This window comes from Loxodonta africana, chromosome 15 (assembly GCF_030014295.1).
Source record: "Loxodonta africana isolate mLoxAfr1 chromosome 15, mLoxAfr1.hap2, whole genome shotgun sequence".
In the NCBI taxonomy this organism is placed as follows: Eukaryota; Metazoa; Chordata; class Mammalia; order Proboscidea; family Elephantidae; genus Loxodonta; species Loxodonta africana.
Window position 1 is genome coordinate 524,475 of NC_087356.1, and position 25,019 is coordinate 549,493.

General features: G+C 44.6%; 1 long non-coding RNA gene across 1 annotated transcript in view; it reads left to right on the forward strand.

Moving 5' to 3' along the window:
* LOC104847219 (uncharacterized) overlaps positions 1-25,019 on the forward strand; it is a 301,670-nt gene that overhangs the window by 211,590 nt on the left and 65,061 nt on the right. Inside the window, exon 6 of the long non-coding RNA XR_010317870.1 lies at positions 5,338-5,778. This is a non-coding gene — a long non-coding RNA (uncharacterized LOC104847219). The remainder of the gene's footprint in view (positions 1-5,337; positions 5,779-25,019) is intronic.

Here is a 25,019-nt window from a genome sequence, read left to right on the forward strand (position 1 = left end):
GGAATGGAATAGGTAAATCAGGCAGGTGAAACCCAGGCTCCTTTGGTCTGTATTTTGTTCATTTTGATGGCAACAAGTAGCCAAGAAATATTTTATTTTACTCTTAATGCTACCAAAAAACAGCACAGCAAGGATGATACGACCATTTACTTGCAGCCTCGGTATTTCAGTATTGGAGAGACAGTGGAGAGTGGTGGGGATCTGGGCCAGGGCTAGGGTAAGGCCAGTGAGGTGTTCTGGGGGCAAATTTTAAGGTAGCACTTACTCTCAGGGCCCTACAATCACAGAGTCAGCACCTGAGAGTGAGTGACTCCTTAAATGTTCTGCAGAGGCTGCCTCACTTGCCTCACCCGAGTCCTGGCCCTGGTGGGGAAAGTAGTGAAACGGACCATGGACTCACCCAGATGGGCAGCTGCCAATAAGTTCAACCAATTGTTGTCAAAAGGAAATATGGCCACTGTTGGTTTTTTGCCAGATTGGTAGTTCTTACCACACAACAATGAAGATCAAAGGTTACAGCCTTCAGGCTGGATTACACCTCAACGTAAAGAAAACAAAAATCCTCACAACTGGACCAATAAGCAACATCACGATAAACGGAGAAAAGATCAAAATTGTCAAGGATTTCATTTTACTTGGATTCACAATCGATGCCCATGGAAGCAGTAGTCAAGAAATCAAACGACCTATTGCATGGGGCAAATCTGCTGCAAAAGACCACTTTAAAGTGTTAAAAACCAAGGATGTCATTTTGAGGACTAAGTTGTGCCTGATCCAAGCCATGGTATTTTCAATTGCCCCATATGCATGAAAAAGCTGGACAACGAATAAGGAAGACCAAAGAAGAATTGATCCCTTTGAATTATGATGTTGGCAAAGAATACTGAATATACCATGGACTACCAGAAAAAAAACAAGTCTGTCTTGGAAGAAGTACAGCCAGAACACTCCTTAGAAGAGAAGCTGTAAAGACTCCATCTCATGTACTTTGGACATGTTATCAGGAGGGACCAGTCCTTGGAGAAGGACATCATGCTTGGTAAAGTAGAGGGTCAGCAAAAGAGAGGAAGACCCTCAACATGATGGATTGACACAGTGGTTGCCATGACGGGCTCAAGCATGGCAGTAGCCGGGCAGTGTTTCATTCTGTTGTACATAGGGTCCCTGTGTATCGGAGCTGACTTGACGGCACCCAACAGCGAAAATAACATCACACAGCAAAGAGTTGCTTCCACAGGTGGCTTTCCCACTAAGTGGCAAGGATCTGTCTGAAAGTAGGGACTTGGGCTCGTCCCCCTGTGTGATCCCTGCAGCAGACACAGAGCAGGTACTCGTAATGGTAAGCAACAAAATGGTCTTTGGTCACAGAATTATGAAGCCGGATTGGGTCTTGAGTAAATTTATCAAGTGGCAGCAGCACGGCTGCTCTGAGCCCAGGGAGCACTGGCTGCATGCAGAGGCAGTAGGTGCCACTGTATGCCAGGCTCATTTCCTCAGGATGTAGGGCCCCAGGTGGATTCTTGTTGATGAAGCTACACTCTATTACTCATTAGGTATCAGAGTAATGGAAAGGCATGAAAGAAGAAGAAGAAAAAAAAAAGAGAATATTTTTAAAAGTCACAAAACACGTAATAACAATGATACATTGAAATACCTCGGTAATGCATTTAATAATACGCGAAACATGTTAGTAATGAACAAGAAAAGTACATACACCTACTTACTCCATGGCCAAGGCTTTCAGATTGGATTTCTAAAAATCCAGTGATAAATTGCTTTCCAAAGACCATCTAAGACAACACCGCATAGAGAGGCTGAAAATAAAGGCAAGGAGAACCACTGTTATTGGTAACAGACAAGCTACAACGTAAGACAATGGGGTAAGGGGGGGAGCCACGTGATCATCTCAGCACCAGGCTCCTCACAAGCCGCTACAGGCCTGAACATATGAGCTTCTGACACAGGCACCTCAAAGCACCGTGAGCAAATCAACAGAATTATAAGGAAGAGATCTTGACCCATCTGACTCTATCGGGAATTGATTAATCAAGCAATCAAAAAATAGTTAGCATATGAAAAATTTGGAAAACAGAAGTAACAGGCATAATTTAATGATTATTTATGTATGTATCTGTGTGTGTGTGTGTGTGTGCGCGCGTAAAACTCCACAACCAAAGATAGAATAATCATTTTCTTTGGGGTTACATAGATCATTTTAAAAACGGACCACACACTACATCACAAAGACTCAACAAATATCTAGACTTGATCAAATCACGCAAATCGTGTTTTCTAACCACAACCCAATTGAATTGGAAATCAATAAAAAGGCAGTCACAAATCTATATGTTTGGGAACTTAATATTCACTCCTAAGTAACTCATAGGTTAAAGAGAAAATTGCAATTGAAATTATAATTATTTGGAACAGACTGATAATAAAAGCAGTATGTATTAAAACTGTGAATTGCAACTCCAAAGTACTTAGAGGTAAATTTGTAGCCTTAGATTAATTTATTTTAAAAGCATGAGAGATCTAAAATAAATGAGTTGAGTGTTCAAAATAGGAATTACAGGGAACTTCCTTAATGTGAAAGGAACCCGGGTGGTGCGGTGGTTAAGCGCTCAGCTACTAACCAAAAAGTCCAAGGTTCCAACCCACCAGTTGTTCCTCGGGAGAAAGATGTGGCAGTCTGCTTCAGTGAAGATTTATGGCCTTGGAAACCCCATGGGATAGTTCTACTCTATCCTATAGGGTCACTACAAGTTGGAAACAACTCGACAGCAGTGGGTTTGGTTTTTGGTTTTGGTCCTTAATGTGATAAAAGCAATCTATCAGAAATATCTAGCATGGTGCTCGGCTACCACCTATCACTACCTTGACAGGAAACACAACGTAGAATCCCTGATGGAACAGGAGAACAGTGGGATGCAGATCTTAAATTCTCATAAAAAGACCAGGCTTAACGGTCTGACTGAGACTGGAGGCACCCTGACGGTCATGGTCCCCAGACCCTTTGATAGCCCAAGATTGGAACCATTCCCCAAAACAACTCTACAGACAGCGATTGGCCTGGACTATAAGATAGGCAATGATGCTGGTGAGGAGTGAACTTCATGGTTAAAGTAGACACACGAAACTATGTGGGTGACTCTTGTCTGTAGTGAGATGAGAAGGAAGAGGAGAACAGGAGCTGGCTGAATGGACACGGGGAATACAGGGTGGAGAGGAGGAGTGTGCTGTCTCATTAAGGGGAGAGCAGCTGGGAGTGCACAGTGGGGTGTGTATGGCTTTTTGTACGAGAAACTGACTTGATTTGTAAACTTTCACCTAAAGCACAATAAATTAAAAAAAAAAAAACTAGTAAACATCATAGTTAATAGTGAAATTTTGGAAACATGCCCATCAGCGTCAGGAAGAAGACAAGGATGTCCATGAAGCTCCTGTTCGTCAGGATTCTGAGGCCCTTTTGGAAGCAATAAAACAAGAAATAAAAATGTCCTGCTCTCCATAGAAAACTCAAGAGAATCTTCAAATGATCTATTAGAATGGAGAGAGGGTCCAACCAATGTGCTGGATGTACGAGTCACACACATAAGTTAACAGCATTCTTCTGTATGAGTATAACCAGTTACCCAGCAAAACCCAGTGCCGTAGAGTCAATTCCGACTCACAGCGACCCTATAAGACAGAGTAGAACTGCCCCGTAGAGTTTCCAAGGAGCACCTGGAGGATTTGAACTGCCAGCCCTTTGGTTAGCAGCCATAGCACTTAACCACTACGCCACCAGGGTTTCCATAACCAGTTAGAAAATACAATAAGAAAAATATCTCATTTATACCAGCAACTAAAACTATGTGACGCCCCCACATGAATTTAATGGAAGATGTGCAAGTTTCTTCCCTTTTTGGGGGGGTGGGGAGGAGGGGAGGAAGAAAATTTTGAAATATTACTGAAGGACAGGAAAGAAAATATGTGCAAGTAGAGTGACTTACCATGATCATGAATGGAAAAACTAGACTTGATTTCATAAAGATGTCAACCATGCCCTAATTATTCCTTAAATTCAATACAATTCCATGGAAAATCTCAAAGGTTATTTGTGTGTGCGTGAAACTGGCCAAGCTGATAACCACCAAGCTAATTATAAACCTATAACAACATAGTAGAATATTGGGTATAGAGATAGCAATCAGATGAATAGAAAAACAGAGAGCTCAGAGCATGTGTGAATGTATATGTATACATATGTGTGTACGTATATACAGACACACATACACAATTATGTATATATGTATGTATGTATGTATGCATGTGTGTAAAATAGTTCCCAGAAAGAAATGTACCTAAGTTCCACGTCAGGTGCCACATTCTCGTAGACACTACAAGCAGGAGTCCAGAATATTATTCTTAGCAAGAGCTAAGTGCCTGGACCCCAGGCTGTGGCCCCTGGCAGAGGGAGGGCGAGGCAGTCCTGCCTGCTGGCTACACCCCTCACTGTGTGGCTCACCCAGGATGGCAAGAAAAGGCAAAGCTCGGGGGGTAGCAGACACAGTAGCAATGAGCTGCTCAAGGCATGTTAAGCTGTGGGGTATGGTTGCAAAGTGATATGGGGGGCCTGAGTCTGGTGGCCCCACAATTGAAAAAGGACTGCATAGGACGGTCTCCTCCACCTCTGTCCAGTGGGACACGTGCAGTGCAGGGAACCGTTTATCAGGGCTTTGCGGTTGCCAAAGAGGGTTTGCCCCACATCCACTCAAGGGGGTCCATGTTCTCCTCCCAAAAGGCCTACCGACAGGAGAAGATTGGAGTGTCACCTGTGCGGGTCGACCCTCACGACCCTAGCACTGAAACGCTAAGGAGCATCACAGTGTCTTCTGCCAAGAAACAGCCAGTATTTTAATTTTCTATGTCTGTTTTCCCCAGCAACATTGCCTTTCACCCTCTCCCTGCCCACCCGCTGGGATTCTGTGTGGCTGTTAGACGCAGAGGTGGTGAGGACAGAGGGCAGAGGGGAGGGGAAGAAGCCAAGCGAGAGAGAAGGCAGGAGGGGAACAAACAGGGTATCAAGCCATAGGTTCTGGCATCTCTTGCTCTTAGTTTAGTTGTGCTTTGTTTTTGTAAAAAGGGCTTTTTAAAAAATAAGTATTTGATAATACAAAATATCAGCGAGTTTCTCGGGCAGGTGGGGAAATGAGGAAAGGACTGTGGTGGCAGCAGGAGATGGGGTTGGCATTTCCCAGGGGCCTCGGTCCCAGGGCCCGTTTTAGGACCTCTGCAGGTGGGCAAGAGGGTGCCGTGAACCTGAGGACCTCTTTCTTCTTTCTTTTTTTACAGTGTTAGCTGCCTTGGAGTGGGTCCCCAACTCAGGAAGACCCCACCCATGCACAGCAGAACAAAATGCTGCCTGGTCTTGAGTCATCTCTGAAACTGGATGGGGACAGGGCTGTTGGGATCCATGGAGTTTTTATTGGCTGAGTTTCGGAGGTGGATGGCCAGGCCTTTCCTCCTAGTCCAACTTAGTCTGGAAGTGCCACTGAAACCTGTTCAGCATTGAAGCAACATGCAAGCCTCCACTGACAGATGGGTGGTGGCTGCACACGAGGTGCATCGACCAGGAATCAAACCTGTGTCTCCCGCAAGGAAGGTGAGAATTCTACCCCGACCTTCTACTGCCCCCTGAGCAAGACGGGTACATGCAGTTGGTCACTTGGAAGGAACAAATCAATGATGTCCATGCTGATCTCCAACTGCTGCATATGGAAGGAACATTTTAAGGTATTCAGATGCATTTTCTTTAAGTACATTGTTTCTCCAGGTTATGATATGTAGCCAGCCACAGCCAGCCACCTCCCCCTACCCCCAAGACACCCCCATCAGTCCTGAGGTCAATCCTCACCCTCAACTGGAATAACCACTGTCCAGGCTGCTATGGGCAGGAGAAACAGCTGTTGACCCAAAGTGAGTGTGAGCATTTCCGGGCCAGGTGGTTCCATGAGCAGCCTTTTTAATTACAAAGCACACAGAGAAGAGTGGATTCTGCGCATTGTGTGAGCAGAGAGCTTTCTGGATAAAGCATGTATCCCAGCTCCAGGAGCGCAGCCTCAGGATCCTGGGAGAGGGAGGTACAGCACAGGTAATGGGAACCTCTTGCCTAGTCCAGATGCTTGGCCCTGGCCTCCCCCAGTCATGACATGACCTGTCATTGTTGATTAAAAGATGGACATCAAACAGATCAAGAGTGTCCAGACCACGGGGCCTGCACTCTGCCGGTTCTGGGGAATTTCTCAGATGCCATGAGCCCAGAGGTGTGCCCAGCAGAAATTACAGGAATATCTCTCATATCTGGTCTCCATTCACCAAGGCATGGGCAGCCCAGGTCAATGCTTAGTGCAACTGTTAACTTAGCCATTGAAAGCCTGATGGCTGTGCCCATAGTTTCGTTCAGCCAGGAGCCGTACCACACTTTGATTTTGTGTATTAATTTGGCCATCTTTTTTGTGGTTGACCCAATTTTATTCCACAATCTGCATGCTTTCTGCTTTGGGGACTTATTCATAATCTTGTTTGTATTGTAATACTTGGTCACTTTTTATAAGCATTTTAGAAAGGACGATGTATTCTTTGGTTAAAACGAGGTCCATTTGTCCAGTGCTCTTAAGAACCTCTAGATCTCCACCTAACCTAGGCACACTGGTCATCTGAGGGTCAGCCAGCTCATTGCTCTTCCATGTCCCCCACCCAAGCCCTCTCTGTCACTAGATCGAGAGCTCTTGAGGACAGGGGCAGCTTGTCCTGTGCCTGATATTCATTAGGACAATAACAGTGTGTGATTTCTCTTGCTCTTTCTGGTTTTGGTCAATAGGATTGAAAGACGCCAGAAAGCTGTGGAAGAAATGCACAAATTAAAATTGTAAGGTTATTTTAAAAGAATAATGACAAGAAAACCTATTAGTTCTAGAGTCAGGGAAAAACTGGATTTGTACTGGGAAACTTTGAGCTAGCTACTCAGCCTCTCTAAGCCTCCGTTTCCTCGTCTATAAAATGGAAACAATAATGCCTGTGCCACTGGCTTCTAGAGGACTAAATGCAGAACTACTTGTAGCATATGAAACCCTGGTGGTGTAGTGGTTAAGTGCTATGGCTGCTAACCAAGAGGTCAGCAGGTCGAATCTGCCAGGTGCTCCTTGGAAACTGTATGGGGGGCAGTTCCACTCTGTCCCATAGGGTCGCTATGAGTCGGAACTGAATCAAGCGCAGTGGGTTTGGTTTTTGGCTACCCGTGGCACGTCCGCATCTTGTCTGTACAAAGGTGCTGTGAGACCATGGGTTTTGCTGGCAGGGCCCAGCTCACAGCAGCATTCGGTCGCTGTCAGCTATCTCTGCTAATCTCATCCCCTTCACTGTGGGCACACACAGTCTACTCAGCTCCCCCTCCAGCTCAGCGGCTGTCACAAAACCCAGACAGCTGCAGCCTCGCGATGTGGGCAAACATTAGCATCAGAGACAGGAGGAGTATTTCATATGAAAGAGATTACTAAAATGTTTACTAACAGTAAGGGAGGAGCCCTGGTGGCCCAGTGGTTAAAGCACTCAGCTGCTAACTGAAAGATCAGTCATTCAAACCCACCAGTGTCTTCACAGGACAAAGATGTGGCTGTCGTTTCTGCAAAGATTTACAGCTTTGGAAACCCTGCGGGGCAGTTCCACTCTGTCCTATAGTGTCACTATGAGTCGGAATCGATTCGGCTGAGTTTTGCCAGTAATGTTGCATTGTTGTTAGCCGTAGTCAAGTCAGCCCCCAACTCACGATGACTCCATGCACAGTGGTTTTTAAGCAGCGTGTTATTCAGTTTCAAGTAATTGATATTTGTTCCTTACCCTTCCTGTTGTTAATTTCTACTTTGATGGCACTGTGGTCCGAGAAGATACTTTGTAGTATCTCAATGTTTTGGATTTTGTTGAGGGTTGCTCTGTGGCCTAAGGTGTGGTCTATTCTGGAGAATGTTCCATGTACATTGGAAAAGAATGTGTACTTTGCAGCTGTTGGGTGGCGTGTTCTATATATGCCTATGAGATCAAGTTGGCTGATTGTGCACTTAGCTCTTCTGTATCTTTGTTGAGTTTCTTTTTAGATGTTCTGTCCTTTACTGAGAGTGGTCTGTTGACGTCTGCTACTATTAACGTGGAACTGTCAGTTTCTCTTTCTGGTGCCGTTAGAGTTTGTTTAATGCATTTTGGAGCCCTGTCATTGGGTGCATAGATGTTCATTATGGTTAACTCTTCATGATGGATCGTCCCCTTAATCATTACATAGTGCCCTTCTTTGTCTTTCCTGGTGAATTTTGTTTTAAAGTCTATTTTATCTGAGATTAGTATTGCCACTCCTGCTCTTTTTTGGTAGTTATTTGCTTGATATATATTTTTCATCCTTTAATTTTTAATAAATTTGCGTCTTTGTTTCTAAGATGTGTCTCTGGTAGACAGCGTACTGATGGATCTTATTTTTTTAATCCATTCTGTCACTGTGTGTCTCTTTATGGGTGCATTTAGGCTATTTACATTCAGTGTAATTATTGATAGGTGTGAGTTTATTGCTGTCATTTTGTAGTGCTTTTTTCTTGTGTAACTAACATTTTCTTTGTTTCTCTTGCTCTCCTGTGCTGAGTTCCTTTTGTTTGTGGATTTCTTTTTCGTTTCTCTTGTTTTTGCAGACTTTGTTTTATTGAGACTTTATGTTTTTCTTCTTTACTTCGATGAGTAAGTTTGTTAACTTTCTTTATGGTTACCTTGAAATTTACCCTTATCTTCCTAGGTTTGAACCAGTGTATTATCAGTTTGTATCACCTTGGCTTCCTCTCCATTAGAAAGTTCTATACCTATACCATTTCTTCCCTCTTTTATTGTTCTGACGTTGTTGTCATTTACAGATTAACATCTCTGGTTCCCTGTTGCAATTCTTTTGGTTTTGGATAGTCCTTTAGAGTTCATTTCCTACATTAGTATCTGGCTGATACAATCTTGTGTCCTAGATTGAGGCTGTGGTCTGATGTTTGTTCTCAGACCCAAGGACTCCCTTTAATAATTCTTGTAAGTTTGGTTTGGTTTTTTACATATTCCCGTAATTTATTTATCTGGAAATGTCCTAATTTCACCATCATATTTGAACAAAAGCTTTGTAGGGTATATTATATTATTCTTGGTTGGCAATGTTTTTCTTTCAAGGTTATATATATGCCATCCCATTGCCTTCTTGCCTGCATGGTTTCTGCCAAATAATCAAATAATTACTGTTTCTCCTCTGTATGTGACTTTTTGTTTTTCATGAGCTGCTTGCAGTATTTTTTCTTTGTCTTTGGTTTTAGCGAGTGTGATTATGATATGCCTTGGTATTTTTCTCTTGGAGTCTATACTGTATGGAGCTCGTTGAGTTTCTTGTATGGTCAGGTTTTCATCATTCATGGTATTAGGGAACTTTTCTGTCAGCAATTCTTCAATGATCCTGTCTGTGTTTTCCATTTACTCTCCCTGTTCTGGAACTCCAATCACTTACAAATTTTTGCTTTTGACTGTATACCACATAATTCTCAGGGTTTCCTCATTTTTCTTCATTCTTTTTTCTGATTTTTCCTCAAACGGAGTTGTATCCAAGTGTTTGTCTTCAATTTCATTGATCCTGTCTTCCATCATTTCAAACCTGCTCCTCAGCCCTCCTATGACATTGTCCGTTTCTGAAATCTTGTTTATCTTTTGGATTTCTAATTATTGTTTTGGTATGATTTCTAGTTGTGAACTTATTTTGGCACTTTTTTCCTGTATTATTTTCCTGAATTCTTCCATTGCTTTTTGTCTGTATGTTCCATGAATTTGTCTGCCTTTTCCATAAATTTGTCTATTTTTTTCCTCATTTTTATCTGCTTTTTGCTTCAACTTTGGATAGCTCTGAGTATTAGAGATTTGAATTCCCTGTCAGATAGTTCTAGCACCTTTTCTTCTACTATAAAGTCATCTGCTATTTTATTTTGAACACCTACTGGAACAAGCCTCTCCTGGTTTTTAATATGTTTTGATATTGTGTGCTGTCTTTGGGACATTTGGTAGTTATTTTCTTTGTTTCTGACTGTAGATTTGTTTGTTTCAACCTGTTTTTTTTTTTTTTTTTAAATGTCTGAGTAGCCAGGCTGTGTGTTCTTTGTTGTTTGCTCGTCTGTAGTCATGATACTTTTCACTTCCTTGTCCGATGGACGGGGTCGGTCACTCAGCTATGGTGTGGCAGGGCAGGTCCAGCTGAAGAGGAGGAGGAGCTGGGATGGGTTGTTTGCAGCATGTACTAGGGCCGCCGACAGGCTGGACCAGGAATCAGTGTGGGCAGATTTCAGTAGGCTGTGCCTGTGTTGCTCGGAGGTGTCATGATCAGTGCATGGTGCAGGTAGGCAGGAAAGAGGGGAGAAGTTATGATGTATGGAGCTAGTCTGGGTATGGGAAAGAGGAGAGAGAAACAGGAGCCAAAAACAAACAAAAGAAAACACATACACACACCTCCCCCCACCCCAAAAAAAAGAGTGCGAAGGGAGCTTGCCATTGGAGTGGAGAGATGAGAACCCAAGAAATGGAGAGGAGCAAAAAGGAAAAAAAGGGAGGGGGGGAGAAAACATAACTAGATAAAAATTTGGAAAAGAAAAAAAAAAGTAGAAAAGAAAAGCCCTCAGGGGTCCCACCAGTGCAGCTGCAAAGACTGGGGAAGTCTCCCAGGTATTCAGGAGACTGGTAAAGAAGGTAAGTATAGACAGACAAGAACTGAGAAATGAAGAAAGACAGAAAGGGAAAAAGAGAGAAGGAAAAAAGAAAGAAAAGAAATGCCCCCAGGGATCCTGCCTGCCTTGCTGCACAGATTGGGGGAGTGGTTCCTAGGTCTTGCAGTGCATCCCAGATAGAAGGGGCTCCCAAGTGTGAAAAGAGAAAGAAAACAAACAAAACAAAACAGAACAAAGCAAAACAAGCAAAAAAAAAATCCCAGGGATCCCACCAGCGTGGTATCGTGAGCTGGGGTGTGGATCCCCAGTCGAGCAGGGCTTCACAGCCTTACAAGAAGAAGCAAAGATGGTGCACAGAGCCAGGTGTCCAAGAGAAAGGAGGGGGAGGTGGTGGGAGGCACAGAAGAAACCAAAAGAGATGGAAAGAAGCTACAACAGCTCAGGGACCCAGGTTGAGTCCAAGAGGCCTGGGGCAGAAGCAGTTTCCTCCTGGCCAAAAGACTTAGGCTGGCAGGAAGCAGAGGAGGTCAAAGGGGGAGGGGAAGAAGCGTGAAGTTTAGGAAAGCTTATATCACTCTTTACCGGCAGCTCTGTCTCCTATTGGGAACTTCATGAAGCTGCTTTCCCATAGTCCCTGTCCACTGATCTGCGATGTGGGTGGGGTAAATCCAAGCAGCATGGATGCTGCACTTCCCAGCCATCTGAGCCACACAGCCAGCCAGAAGCTCAGAGGTAGAGGAATAGAAAGAGGATGGGGGCTAGGAAAGCGTGTATCACTGGTTACTGGGTGCTCTGTCTCCTGCTGGGAGCTCCGTGAAGCTGCTTTCCCATGCTCCCTGTCAGGCGATTTCCAACAGGAGGCCAATGTGGTGAATCTGTGCTGCTTTAGCTGATAAGGAACCTCTGCAGGTATCTCTCCTTGCTCTCAGTCCTCTGTCAGTTTCTTATTCCATTGGGTGGTTGGCTGAGTTCTTTATCTCTTCATTTGACACTTCAGGTTCCAGGAATGATGTTTGTCTCTGTTTTACTTAGTTTTTCGGGTCTTTGCTCTGGAGGGATGGTGTGGTGCTTCTGTCTATGGTGCCATGTTGGTTGGAAGTCCTTCCCCATGCACAGTGGAATGAAACACTGCCTGGTCCTGTGCAGTCCCCATGATTGGTTGCAGATTGAACCATTGTTATCTATAGGGTTTTCTTCAGCTGATTTTTGAAGTAGATCATCAGGCTTTTTTTTTCTTATCTGTTTTGATCCGGAAGCTCTGCTGAAACCTGTTCGGCATCGTAGAAAACGCCAGCTTCCATTCCAGAGGGATGGTGGCTGTGCATTAGACATATTGGCTGGGAATTCAATCTGGGTCTGCCTCATTTGAGGCAAAATTCTACCACTGAACAACAGCTGGAATACTGAGTGCTCACTTTGTGCCAGGCATCTTTCTGAGTGCTTCCATGCATTAGCTCATTTAATCCCCCCAATAACCCACAGAACAGGAGCTCTGGTTATCCCCATTCCACACATGAGGAAACAGTCCATGAAACTCACACAACTACTAAGTAGAACTGATTGCAGACCTACTGTGACATTCCATTTACACAAAGTTCAAGATTCTTGGTCTGGTGATAGAGACCAGAATAGTGATGACCTCGGCGAGTGGGGGGAGTGGTTAATATTGGCTGTGAAGGATCAAGTGGGGCCTTCTGGGTGGCAGACAGACGTAAGGAAATAAAAAGAGCCTCTGGGCAGAAAAATAAACAAAACAGCAATGCCCAAACACCACCACTAGAGATCCTAATCTCATTTGTTCAGGGAAGCTTTCAGATTTAAAAGTTTCCTCAAGAATGCTGCATTACTGCCAGGTTAGAAAATGCTGCTAGATGAAGCCTCACTAGAAGTGAAGAAGAGTGGTTCTTGGGGTTACCCCGATGGGCTTTGTACCACCAGATGGCTCTGTTTGACCTTCAGCTTCTGGACTCTAAACCTGGATTTTTCTGGAATTCCTTACCTGAATTCCTCAGACTGTTAGACACTCACCTGTGTCTGCACCCATCTCACCTTTATACCAGAATCTCTTACTTCCGTACCTTTTTTACTTCTTGCAAGGTTACTATTAGTTACCTTTTGCTGTATAACAAATTACTCACAAATTAAGAAGTTAAACAGCAAGCATGGATAATCTCATAGTTTCTGTGAGAAGCTGGGTTCATACCAGGCAGTCTGACACTAGAGCTGTGGCATCAGGAATGTAGGCCAACTTGAACAAATAGAAAGACAGCAACAAAAGAAATCCTCAGGCACCAGAAGAAAGCAAATAATAAAAATTAGAGCACAATTAAATGAAATAGAGAACAGAAAAACAATGGACAGAGTTAACAAGACCAAAAGTTGGTTCTTCTAAAAGATTAACAAAATCAATAAACCATTGGCCAGGCTGTCAAAAGAAAAACAAGAGATGAAACAAATAACCTGCATAAGAAATGAAATGGGTGACATCACAACAGACCCAACTGAAATTAAAAGAATCATAACAGAATACTATGAAAAATTGTACTCTAACAAATTTGAAAACCTAGAGGAAATGGACAAATTTCTAGATACGTACTACCTACTTAAACTAACACAAACAGAGGTAGAACAACTAAATAAACCCATAACAAAAGAAGAGATAGAAAAGGTACTTAAGGAACTCCCAACAACAAAAAAAAAAGCCTTGGCCCTGATGGCTTCACTGGAAAATTCTACCAAACTTTCAGAGGAGAGTTAATACCACTATTACTAAAGGTATTTCAGAGCATAGGAAAGGGTGGAATACTCCCAAACTCATTCTATGAAGCCAGCCTAACCCTGATACCAAAACTGGGTAAAGACACCACAAAAAAAAGAAAATTACAGACCAATATCCCTCATGAATTTAGACGCAAAAATTTTCAACAAAATTCTAGCCAATAAAATTCAACAACATAGCAAAGAAATAATTCACCATGACCAAGTGGGATTCATACCAGTTATTCAGGGATGGTTCAACATTAGAAAAACAATCAAAATAATCCACTGACATAAATAAAACAAAAGACAAGAACCACATGATCTTATCAATTGATGCAGAAAAGTCATTTGACAAAGTCCAATGCCTAAAAACTTTCAGCAAAACAGGAATAGAAGGGAAATTCCTCAACATAACAAAGCCAACAGCCAGCATCAACTTAAATGGAGAGAGACTGAAAACATTCCCCTCAAGAATGGGAACCAGACAAGGATATCCTTTATCACCACTCTTATTCAACACTGTGCTGGAGGTCCTAGCCAGAGCTATTGGGCTAGATAAAGGGCATCCAGATTGGCAAAGAAGAAGTAAAATATCTCTATTTGCAGATGACATGATCTTATACACAGGAAACCCTAAAGAATCATCAATAAAACTACTGGAACTAATAGAAGAGTTCAGCAGAGTATCAGGATACAAGATAAACATACAAAAATCAGTTGGATTCCTCTACACCAACGAAAAGAACATCAAAGAGGAAATCACCAAATCAATACCATTTACAGTAGCCCCCAAGAAGATAAAATACTTAGGAATAAATCTTACCAGGGATATAAAAGACTTATACAAAGAAAACTACAAAACATTTCTGCAAGAAACCAGAAGAGACCTACATAAGTGGAAAAACATACCTTGCTCATAGATAGGAAGACTTAACATTATAAAAATGTCTATTCTACCAAAAGCAATCTATAGATTTAATGCAATTCTGATCCAAATTCCAATGACATTTTTAATGAGGTAAAGCATAAATCTAACCAGAGACATAATCTAACCAGAGACATAAAAGACCTATACAGAGAAAAAGATAAGACACTACTGCAAGAAACCAATAGAGATCTACATAAGTGGAAAAACATACCTTGCTCATGGCTAGGAAGACTTGACATTGTAAAAATGTCTGTAGATCTATAGATACAATACAATCCCAATCCAAATACCAGTGACATTTTTTAACGAGATGGAGAAACAAATCACCAACTTCATATGGAAGAGAAAGAGGGCCAAGATAAGTAAACCATTACTGAAAAAGAAGAACAAAGTAGAAGGCCTCACACTACCTGATTTTAGAACATATTATACTGCCACAGTAATCAAAACAGCCTGGTGCTGGTACAACAATAGATACATAGACAACAACAGATACATAGACCAATGGAACAGAATTGAGAATCCAGACATAAATCCATCCACATATGTGCAGTTGATATTTGACAAAAGCCCCAAGTCAGTTAAATGGGCAAAAGACAGTCTCTTTAACAAATGGTGCTGGCATAACTGGATATCCATGTGCAAAAAAATGAAACAAGACCCATACCTCATGCCACGCACAAAAACTAACTGAAAATGGGTCAAAGACCCAAATGTAAAATCTAAAACAATAAAGATCATGGAAGAAAAAATAGGGACAATGTTAGGAGCCCTAATACATGGCATAAACAGTATACAGAACATTAACTAACAATGCACAAACTCCAGAAGAGAAACTAGATAACCGGGAGCTCCTAAAAATCACCTATGCTTATCCAAAGACTTCACCAAAAGAGTGAAAAGATTACCTACAGACTGGGAAAAAGCTTTTAGCTATGACACTTCCGATCCGCATCTGATCTCTAAAATCTACAAGATACTGCAAAAACTGAACAACAAAAAGACAAATAACCCAATTAAAAAATGGGCAAAGGATATGAATAGGCACTTCACCAAAGAAGACATTCTGATGGCTGACAGATACGTGAGGAAATGCTTATGATCATTAGCCATTAGAGAAATGTAAATCAAAACTACAATGAGATTCCATCTCACTCCAACAAGGCTGGCATTAATCCAAAAAACACAAAACAATAAATGTTGGAGAGGCTGTGGAGAGATTGGAACACTTATACACTGCTGGTGGGAATGTAAAATGGTACAACCACTTTGGATATCGGTTTGGCACTTCCTTAAAAAGCTAGAAATAGAACTACCATACAATCCAGCAATCCCACTCCTTGGAACATATCCTAGAGGAATATAGGCATGGCTTAGCGGGAGGCCTCTTGCTCTCTGTCTCACTTGAAGTTGCAGTCAAGCCGTCAGCTGGGGCTGTGTTCTCATCTGAAGACTTGACAGGGGAGGGGAGGAGGGTCTGTTCCAGCTCACCAGTGTGGTTGTTTGCAGGCCTCAGTCATCCACCATACAGGCGTCTCCACAGGGCTGCCTCATGCCACTGCAGCTGGCTTCCCCTAGGCCGTGAGGTCCCACAGAGGGTAAGAGAGCACTCAGGATGGAAATGATGGCCTTTTTATAACCTAATCTCGAAGGGACATCCATCCCTTCTGCCTATTCTATTCATTAGAAGCGAGTCATTCAGTCCAGCCCTCACTCAAGGGAAGACGATCACATAAGGGCCTGAATACCACAAGGTGAGGGTCACTGGGGACTATCTTGGAGGCTGCCTACCACAGAATCCCTAATTATTTCTCTGAAAACAAAATGAGAAGAAAAAGAGAGGCCCGCTATTCTACATTCTGCTGCCTCTGCTCCCTCGTGGCCTGGCCAGTGTTGATTTTCCTGGTTTAGTTTAAAAGCACACCGCTCTCATTTACTGAGGGTTTCAAGTGGTCATGTGAAGAGAGGTGGCCCTCCAGGACTCTCAAGTACCTTATTTCATTGACAACTTCCCTCTGCACAGAGCTGTTGTGAGGTTGAGGAATGATGCCTGCAACCTGGACCCCATAGGGTCCTCAAGGGATCTGTCTATACCAGTGAGCTCAAAATGGACAGTGGAAGGACTTCCTGAAAGAGGTTTGTGGAGTGCCTCCTAAGTGCGAAGCCCCATACTTGTCTTGGTTTAGGGGTGCTGCAATACCAGGATGAATAAGGCCTGGCTGTATGGAGAAGTTGGCATTACAGCTAAGAGTAGGACATGGTGTCCAGCTGTTGGGGTCCTCCCCCAGTGCTGTTACTTCCTGGCTGGGTGGCTTTGGGAGAGTTACTTGGCCTTCATGAGCCTCAATTTCCAAAGTTTCCTAGCTGAGAGATTGCATTATGAAGCCCTCAGAGCCACCCCGAGCCTAAGTACTTTATCTGTGTTCGGTCAGTGATGTTGTTGTTGTTAGGCGCCGTCCAGTCGGTTCTGACTCATAGCGACCCTATGCACAACAGAACGAAACACTGCCTGGTCCTGAGCCATCCTTACAATCGCTGCTATGCTTGAGCTCATTGTTGCAGCCACTGTGTCAATCCACCTCATTGAGGGTCTTTCTCTTTTCTTCTGACCCTGTACTCTGCCAAGCATGATGTCCTCCAGGGACTGATCCCTCCTGACAACACATCCAAATTATGTAAGACATAGTCTCGCCATCCTTGCCTCTAAGGAGCATTCTGGTTGTACTTCTTCTAAGACAGATTTGTTCCTTCTTTTGGCAGTCCATGGTATATTCAATATTCTTCACCAACACCACAATTCAAAGGCGTCAATTTTTCTTCGGTCTTCCTCATTCATCATCCAGCTTTCACATGCATATGATGCGATTGAAAATAACATGGCTTGGGTCAGGCACACCTTAGTCTTCAAGGTGACATCTTTGCTCTTCAACACTTTAAAAAGGTCTTTTGCAGCACATTTACTCCATGCAATGCGTCATTTGATTTCTTGATTGCTGCTTCCATGGCTGTTGATTGTGGATCTAAGGAAAAGGAAATCCTTGACAACTTCAATCTTTTCTCCATTTATCATGATATTGCTCATTGGTCCAGTTGTGAGGATTTTTGTTTTCTTTATGTTGAGGTGCAATACTGAAGGCTGTGGTCTTTGATCTTCATTAGTAAGTGCTTCAAGTCCTCTTCACTTTCAGCAAGCAAGGTTGTGTCATCTGCATAACTCAGGTTGTTAATAAGTCTTCCTTCAATCCTGATGCCCTGCTCCTCTTCTTATAGTCCAGCTTCTCAAATTATTTGCTCAGCATACAGATTGAATAGGTATGGTGAAAGAATACAACCCTGACGCACACCTTTCTGACTTTAAACCACTCAGTATTCCCTTGTTCTGTCCGAACAACTGCCTCTTGATCTATGGAAAGGTTCCTCATGAGCACAATTAAGTGTTCTGGAATTCCCATTCTTCAAAATGTTATCCATAGTTTGTTATGATTTACACAGTCGAATGGCTTTGCATAGTCAATAAAACACAGGTAAACATCCTTCTGGTATTCTCTGCTTTCAGCCAGGATCCATCTGACATCAGCAATGATATCCCCGGTTCCACATCCTCTTCTGAAAACGGCCTGAATTTCTGGAAGTTCCCTGTCGATATATTGCTGCACCTGTTTTTGAAAGATCTTCAGCAAAATTCTGCTTGCATGTGATATTAATGATATTGTTCTATAATTTCCACATTCGGTTGGATCACCTTTCTTGGGAATAGGCATAAATATGGATCTCTTCCAGTCAGTTGGCCAGGAAGCTGTCTTCCATATTTCTTGGCATAGACGAGTGAGCACCTCCAGCACTGCATCTGTTTGTTGAAACATCTCAGTTGATATTCCATCAATTCCTGGAGCCTTGTTTTTCACCAATGCCTTCAGGGCAGCTTGGACTTCTTCCTTCAGTACCATCAGTTTCTTATCATGTGCTACCTCTTAAAATGGTTGAATATCGCCTAATTCTTTTTGGTATAATGACTGTGTATTCCTTCCATCTTCTTTTGATGGTTCCTGAGTTGCTTAATATTTTCCCCATAGAATCCTTCACTATTCCAACTCGAGGCTTGAATTTTTTCTTCAGTTCTTTCAGCTTGAGAAACGCTAAGCGTGTTCTTCCCTTTTGGTTTTCTATCTCCAGCTCTTTGCACATGTCATTATAAAACTTTGTCTTCTCCAGACGCCCTTTGAAATCTTCTATTCAGTTCTTTTACTTCATCAATTCTTCCTTTTGCTTTAGCTGCTAGACGTTCGAGAGCAAGTTTCAGAGTCTCCTCTGACATCCATCTTGGTTTTTTCTTTCTTTCCTGTCTTTTCAATGACCTCTTGCTTTCTTTGTGTATGATGTCCTTGATGTCATTCCACAACTCATCTGGTCTTTGGTCACTAGTGTGCAATGCATCAAATCTATTCTTCAGATGGTCTCTAAATTCAGGTGGGATATACCTAAGGCCATATTTTGGTTCTCGTGGACTTGCTTTTGTTTTCTTCAGTTTCGGCTTTTCAGTGATAGGTGTTTCTAATGCTTTTACAGATATCACCCTCAAAAGCCACCACCAGCCTCAAGACCAAATTCAGTGGGTCTGGGTGGTGACTAAGGAGTCCTTGGGTGGTGCAAATGGTTAACATACTTGGCTGCTAACTGAAAGTTTAGAGATTCAAGTCTACCCAGAGATGCCTCAGAAGAAAGGCCTAGAAATCTACTTCCAAAAAATCTGCCATCGAAAACCCCGTGGAGCACAGTTCTACTCTGAAACACACGGGCGTGCCACAAGCTGGAGTTGACTCAGTGGCAGCTGGTGGTGGTGGCTTGAGTGCTCACTCATTCTGGCTCTGCAGGAGGCCCTCAGGAGCCACTGGGACCACTGGTCTAGAGAGCAGCACAGTAATGGGGGCTGGGCAAGATATGTTCGTGTGCAGGTATGAGTTTAGGGGGCGCTGGGTCCAGGTGAACCGCATCTGGGCTCAGGGCCCGGTGCCCCTGGTGGCCAACCCCCAAGGATCTGGAAAGGGGGAGTGATAGAGTGGCCAGTTTCAAACCTTAGCTATCTTCTTGTGCTTTCTTGCTTCTTTCCTCATCCTGTAACTCTTCCCAGGGATAATCCTTCAGGCCACTTCCTCCTGGCTGAAGAACCTTTTAAGTAGAAGCCGCTAACGCTGGGTGGACCCAGTGTTTGGGGTGTTGAAGGGCTCTGCAGTTTTCTACAGCCATTTGCTACCTGTCTCCCGCACCCACCACCAGCCCCAGCCCCTCACACATCACATTTGCACACTGTTAACCGAGTGATAGAGCCTACTGTGCAAACCTCGCTCACACTGAGGGGCAGTCAGCTTGCCTGCTGGAACAGGAGGCTGCTAAGCTCACACTGCGGGAGTCTCATGCAGCTCAGAGGCGCAGGCCGAGGCAGAGGGGGCGCCAAGGATTTCAAGCCGTCATCTTAATGGTGAAATGCTGTGGTGAGGAAAGCCAGTCCTAGTCCAGTCGCCTTGAGTAATTTTTTTTAGGCTGTTTTAGATTATTTTCCTGTTCATAAATTAGGAAAATACAGACTTGAGCAAAGTAACACGCGTGGAAGAGCACTGAAAAAGTGTAATTCAGAAAAAGCAATAAGCAGCGAGCATCTGTTGAGTGTCAGGCCACGTTCTGGGCAGCAGAAGCAGGGGTGGGCAGAACCAAGACAGGGCTTGCCCTCAGAGCACTCACATTCCAGTGGGGACAGATGGAGAAGAAACCTACAAATGCATGACAGGTGCTGTGCAGAAGGACAGAGCATGGCAGGGAGGCAGGACGATGGGGACACATTCATATTAGGAGGTTTGAGAGCTGCTCAAAACTGAAGGAAATGAACTGTGAGACACCAGACACTGGGAGAAGGTGCTCCAGCAGAAGGAGCAGCGTACCAGGTTCCTAGGGAAGGGATGCCAGTGACACACCTGTACGTGGAGGCTCAGTCCTGGGGGCAGCCCACCTTGACCAAATGGCGCTCATGGCACTGCCAGACCCCCCCACAAGCAGCCATGGCTGCACGTACTCTTCTCTGATCTGCTTGGAAACAAGGTGTAAAAGCCACTCACCAGGGTGAGGATATGGATAAGCAGGACAAAGACCCTTCACAGCTCTGTTCTGACCCTCTTGCCGGGGTCATCTGTCCCCACACCTGTCACCTGTCCCAGCCCACACACCCAGTACCAGACTTCTCACTGCTCCCCAACTTGCCTCCACCTCCCCGGTTCCTCTAAGATCTCCTACCCCACTGTCGTACCTGCTTTCTAAGAGCCAGCCCAAATATCACCACCTCCATTCAGGTCCTCGAGTTCACCCAGCCAACTCACTACTACCACCAAGCGCTCTCTTCTAGACCCCACGTTAAACCAGCCCCCTTGCCCTGGGCCCCTGTGATGTACTCAAGGATCTGCCTCCGATCTGTTTGAGAACTGTTGGCATGGAGTCGACTCCAACTGTCACCCTGACACCATGTGTATCAGAGTAGAACTGTGCTCCATGGAGTTTTCAATGGCTGGTTTTTCAGAAGGACGTTTCCAGGCCTTTCTTCCGAGGGGCCTCTGGGTAGATTTGAACTGCCAATCTTTCCAGTACCAGAAAGCATGTTAACCATTTGCACCAACCAGGCATACCTGTGTAGTATGGCAAGAATGTTTGTCAAAACTGGGGCAAGGGGGCAGGGATCAGAGTCCTTGGGCAGAACAGAGATGAATCTCTCTGTGATGTGGAAGCATTGAAGGTCACTGTCAGCTCAGAGCTACTTGCAGCAAATTTCTGTTTTTATTTTTTATCATTAGGAAGTAGTGATGATTTTTATGCAGAAAAAGAGAATGGTTCTCTATTTCACAGTTTATAGAGCTGGTTTCATGTATATTTGGATAGTCCTACTGTGTTTCTCTAGGGTTGCTATGAGTCGGAATCGAATCTATGGCAGTGGGTTTGGGTTTGGGTTTTACTATGTTTCTGACAGTTATAAAAGCCACACACACTAACTTCTGTCCTTCTCCTTGTCAGGTGCCGTCAGGTAGACTTTTGACTCATAGCGGCCCCATGTAACAGTAGAACTGCCCTACAGGGTTTTCTAGGCTGTAATCTTTACAGAAGCAGGTTGCCAGGTCTTGCTCCCACAGAGCCTCTGGGTGGGTTTGAACTGTCAACCTTTCGGTGAGCAGCCAAGTGCTTAATAATTGGGCCACCAGGGCTTCTGATACAAGAGTAATTGCGTACTAGAAGGTAAAGACGGGGCCTGTTCCCCCCACTATCCCCTAACTTAGCACGGTGCCGGACAGCATGGTGACAGCACCCCAGCCTCCTGCCTGCTCACTGGGAGCCTGCATCTCGGCTTCCTCAGCAGTGAGGGAAAAGGAAGCCAGCCATGACCTGTAGAAATAGTCGATTTCCTCAGTCCCAAGGCACACAATTGTTCAAATTTTAATTATTCTGAAATCAGGATGTGTCTTACAATTAGTTTGTACACTACACGTGGTGTTTCTTTTTTCTTCTCCCCCTCCCCCCAAAAAAGCTGTTCTTAAAACAATGGTATGTCTTACAATTGGTGACATCTTAGAATCAAAGAAAATAGTAGTTAAATTGCAGGGTAGCAGCTTAAGGTCTACCATGTCAGACTCCTAGGAGCCCCTTGTGAAAAGGATGTTTTATTCTGCTTTCAAATGTCTGTCGGTGTGAACCAATAGAGATGGGGTTCACAGATCCCTGAGGTCCGCAGGCCACTCCAGGGGCATGGGGCACACCATGGTGACCATAGCTTGGTCCCTCTGCATGCGGTCAGCCTGGCCGGCCCTGCTGCTGGCTTTTGTACTTTTCACTCCTGAACTCAGGAGCTGGCTGCCAGAGACGAGAGGCCATCTAGGGACAAGCATGCGGGCCTCTGCTAGGCCTTAGAATTCCGGAAGTCGGTGGCTGGAGTTAGTCTATGCCAACAGGAGACGTATGGGAACACAATTACAGAGAAGCCAGCGTGGCGGGAGGGACGGGGAAGAGGGCCTGGCTGTGTTTGGCACCGCATTGCAAGCAGGTCACGCTGGATGCTGGCTGCGTGTTCTGCAGAATCACACCCCCCCCCTCCCCGGAATGCATTCCTCGCCTCAGGATCCTCCTGGTAGCAACGTGTCCCATTGTCACAAAAGGCTGGGGAACACTACAGGACCTTTCACCCTCTTAGAAAGTCACAACACATTCAAGGCTCTAGGAGACCTGCAGTAAAGAAAACTGATGAACTTTCGTCTAATTGAAAGTTTTTTAAACTTACTGATCACAGAACCCTTCTCAAACCTTAAGATAAAGAAAAAACCCTGTAAGTAGCTCGAGAAAAACAAAGTCACATACAGAGGAGAAACAGTAAAACTAAACTCTGATTATTTGGCAGAAACCATGCAGGCAAGAAGACAATGGGATGATATACATAAAACCTTGCAAGAAAAAACTTGCCGACCAAAAATAATATATCCTGCAAAACTCTTGTTCGAATATGATGATAAAATTAGACATTTCCAGATAAACAGAAATTAAGGGAGTATGTAAAAACCAAACCAAACTTACAAGAATTATTAAAGGGAGTCTTTCTGTCTGAGAACAAACAACATCTAGACCACAGCCTGAATCTAGGATGCAAGATTGTACCAGCCAGATACCAACGTAGGAAATGAACTGTCAGGGACTATCCAAAACCCAAAGAATTGCAACAGGGAACCAGGGAGGTTAATCTGTAAATGACAACAATGTCAGAACAATAAAAGAGGGAATAAACGGTATAGGTATAAGACTTCCTAATGGAGAGGAAGGCAAGGTGATACGAAGTGATAATACACTGGTTCAAACCTAGGAAGACAAAGGTAAATTTCAAGGTAACCACAAAGAAAGTTAACAAACATACTCAACAAAATAAAGAAGAAAAACAAAGTCTCAATAAAAACAAAATCTACAAAATCAAAGAAATGAAAGAGAAATCCACAAATAAGACCATAAGACACTAATTTTCTGCAGGACACCCGCTGGACAACAGTCCTGTAGGTGTAGAATCACTGAGAGCTGAGAGCCACTTTCCTCACGCCCCCGATAAAAACCAGTCACTCCGGAATTATTTGTGACTCATCGCCACCCCATGTGTGCCAGAGTGGAGCTGTGCTCCACTGGGGTTTTCAATGGCTAGTTTTTCAGATCACCGGGCACTTCTTCCGAAGAGCCTCTCTGCCTTCAGCCTTTCGGTTAGCATCTGAGCGTGTAACTGTTGGCACCACCCAGGGACTCCAATAGATCACGGAAATGAGGAAAATGCAAGTGGAGAAATGAGGGGCAAGACAAGAGAAGAGTTTCTTTCTAGAGTCTCGACACGTGGCCCTGGGCGTGGAAATACATGGGGGCTCCACGTGCCCGCTGGCCCCCTCTGGGAAGTTTGCTTTGGCCACCGCAGTTTCCCCAGGGCCGTGGGCTGCCAGCTCTGGTCTGACAAGGTTTGTGAGCCAGGAGGTGTGTCCGGCAAGGTCTGGCACGTGGGCTGAGTTGTTTTTGGGTCTTCTCTTGCACAGGTACTCACACACAGGAAACGGCAGCAAACCGTGATTCCACACCCTGAGGGTGGCTCTGTTGTTCCTCCTGCAGCTCTTGAAAGATCCCGAGGAGACAAAGCCCCATGGGACATGGAGGGGGTGGCACGGAGCAGAGCCTGGACGGGAGTGCTGCTTCTGGTTCTCAGGAGATCAAAAGGAAAAATGGTGAAAAGCATTGGTTGATAAGTAAGGCTTGCATTTCTTCAATGTCACCACAAACCCGTGGTGGCCACCTGCTCTACACAGGGCAGATTGTTCTACAAAATCAAATGGTGCAATGTGTCTTCAGCGCCTGGCAAGCTTCGGGCAGCAAAAGGATCACGACCCGCCAATTGCAGGAGATGCCCAGTGTCGAATCCTGGTACTGATAGCGGGGTGAAGAGAAAGAGCACCAGGTCTTCCATGAAAGAACTGAGACGTGTGCTAAGCTTCCAGAGGTTGGTTGACAAGGAGGGAAGAGAATTACAGGCAGTCAGTGCAGCAACAGTCGAAGTGTGGGAGCAGGGCAACCTGAGATATCTTCAGTGACCAGATCCAGCTGCAGCGGCGAGCAGCGTGGCTGGAGTCTGGGGACGCGGGGTGGTCTGTAGATTGCAGGCTGAGGAGTTTGGTCTATTCGTAGAGAAAGATCTTCAGGACAAGCTGCCATGCTGGGCAAGAAGTGAGGAGTCAGGAGAGAGCCACTGAATGGTGGGTCAGGGTGGAGGACATGCGGCAGGGAGGTGAGGGGTGTGGCAGAGGGGTTAGTGCCGTGGCCAGCTTTGAAACGGGTGAGAGTGGCTGTGGGAGGGGAGCCCACCAGCAGAAGGAGCTCAGGCCCGGAGGCCAGTGACAAGACTACGTCAGAGTCTGGGTGTCAGGTCCTGGGCTTGGACCAGGGGAAGGGCGAGGAGACGTGGGGGAGGGGAGGACGGGAGGTGCCTCACCATCCTGGTGTTAAGTTGTCACTGAGTCTCACGCAGAACAAGGGGGCTG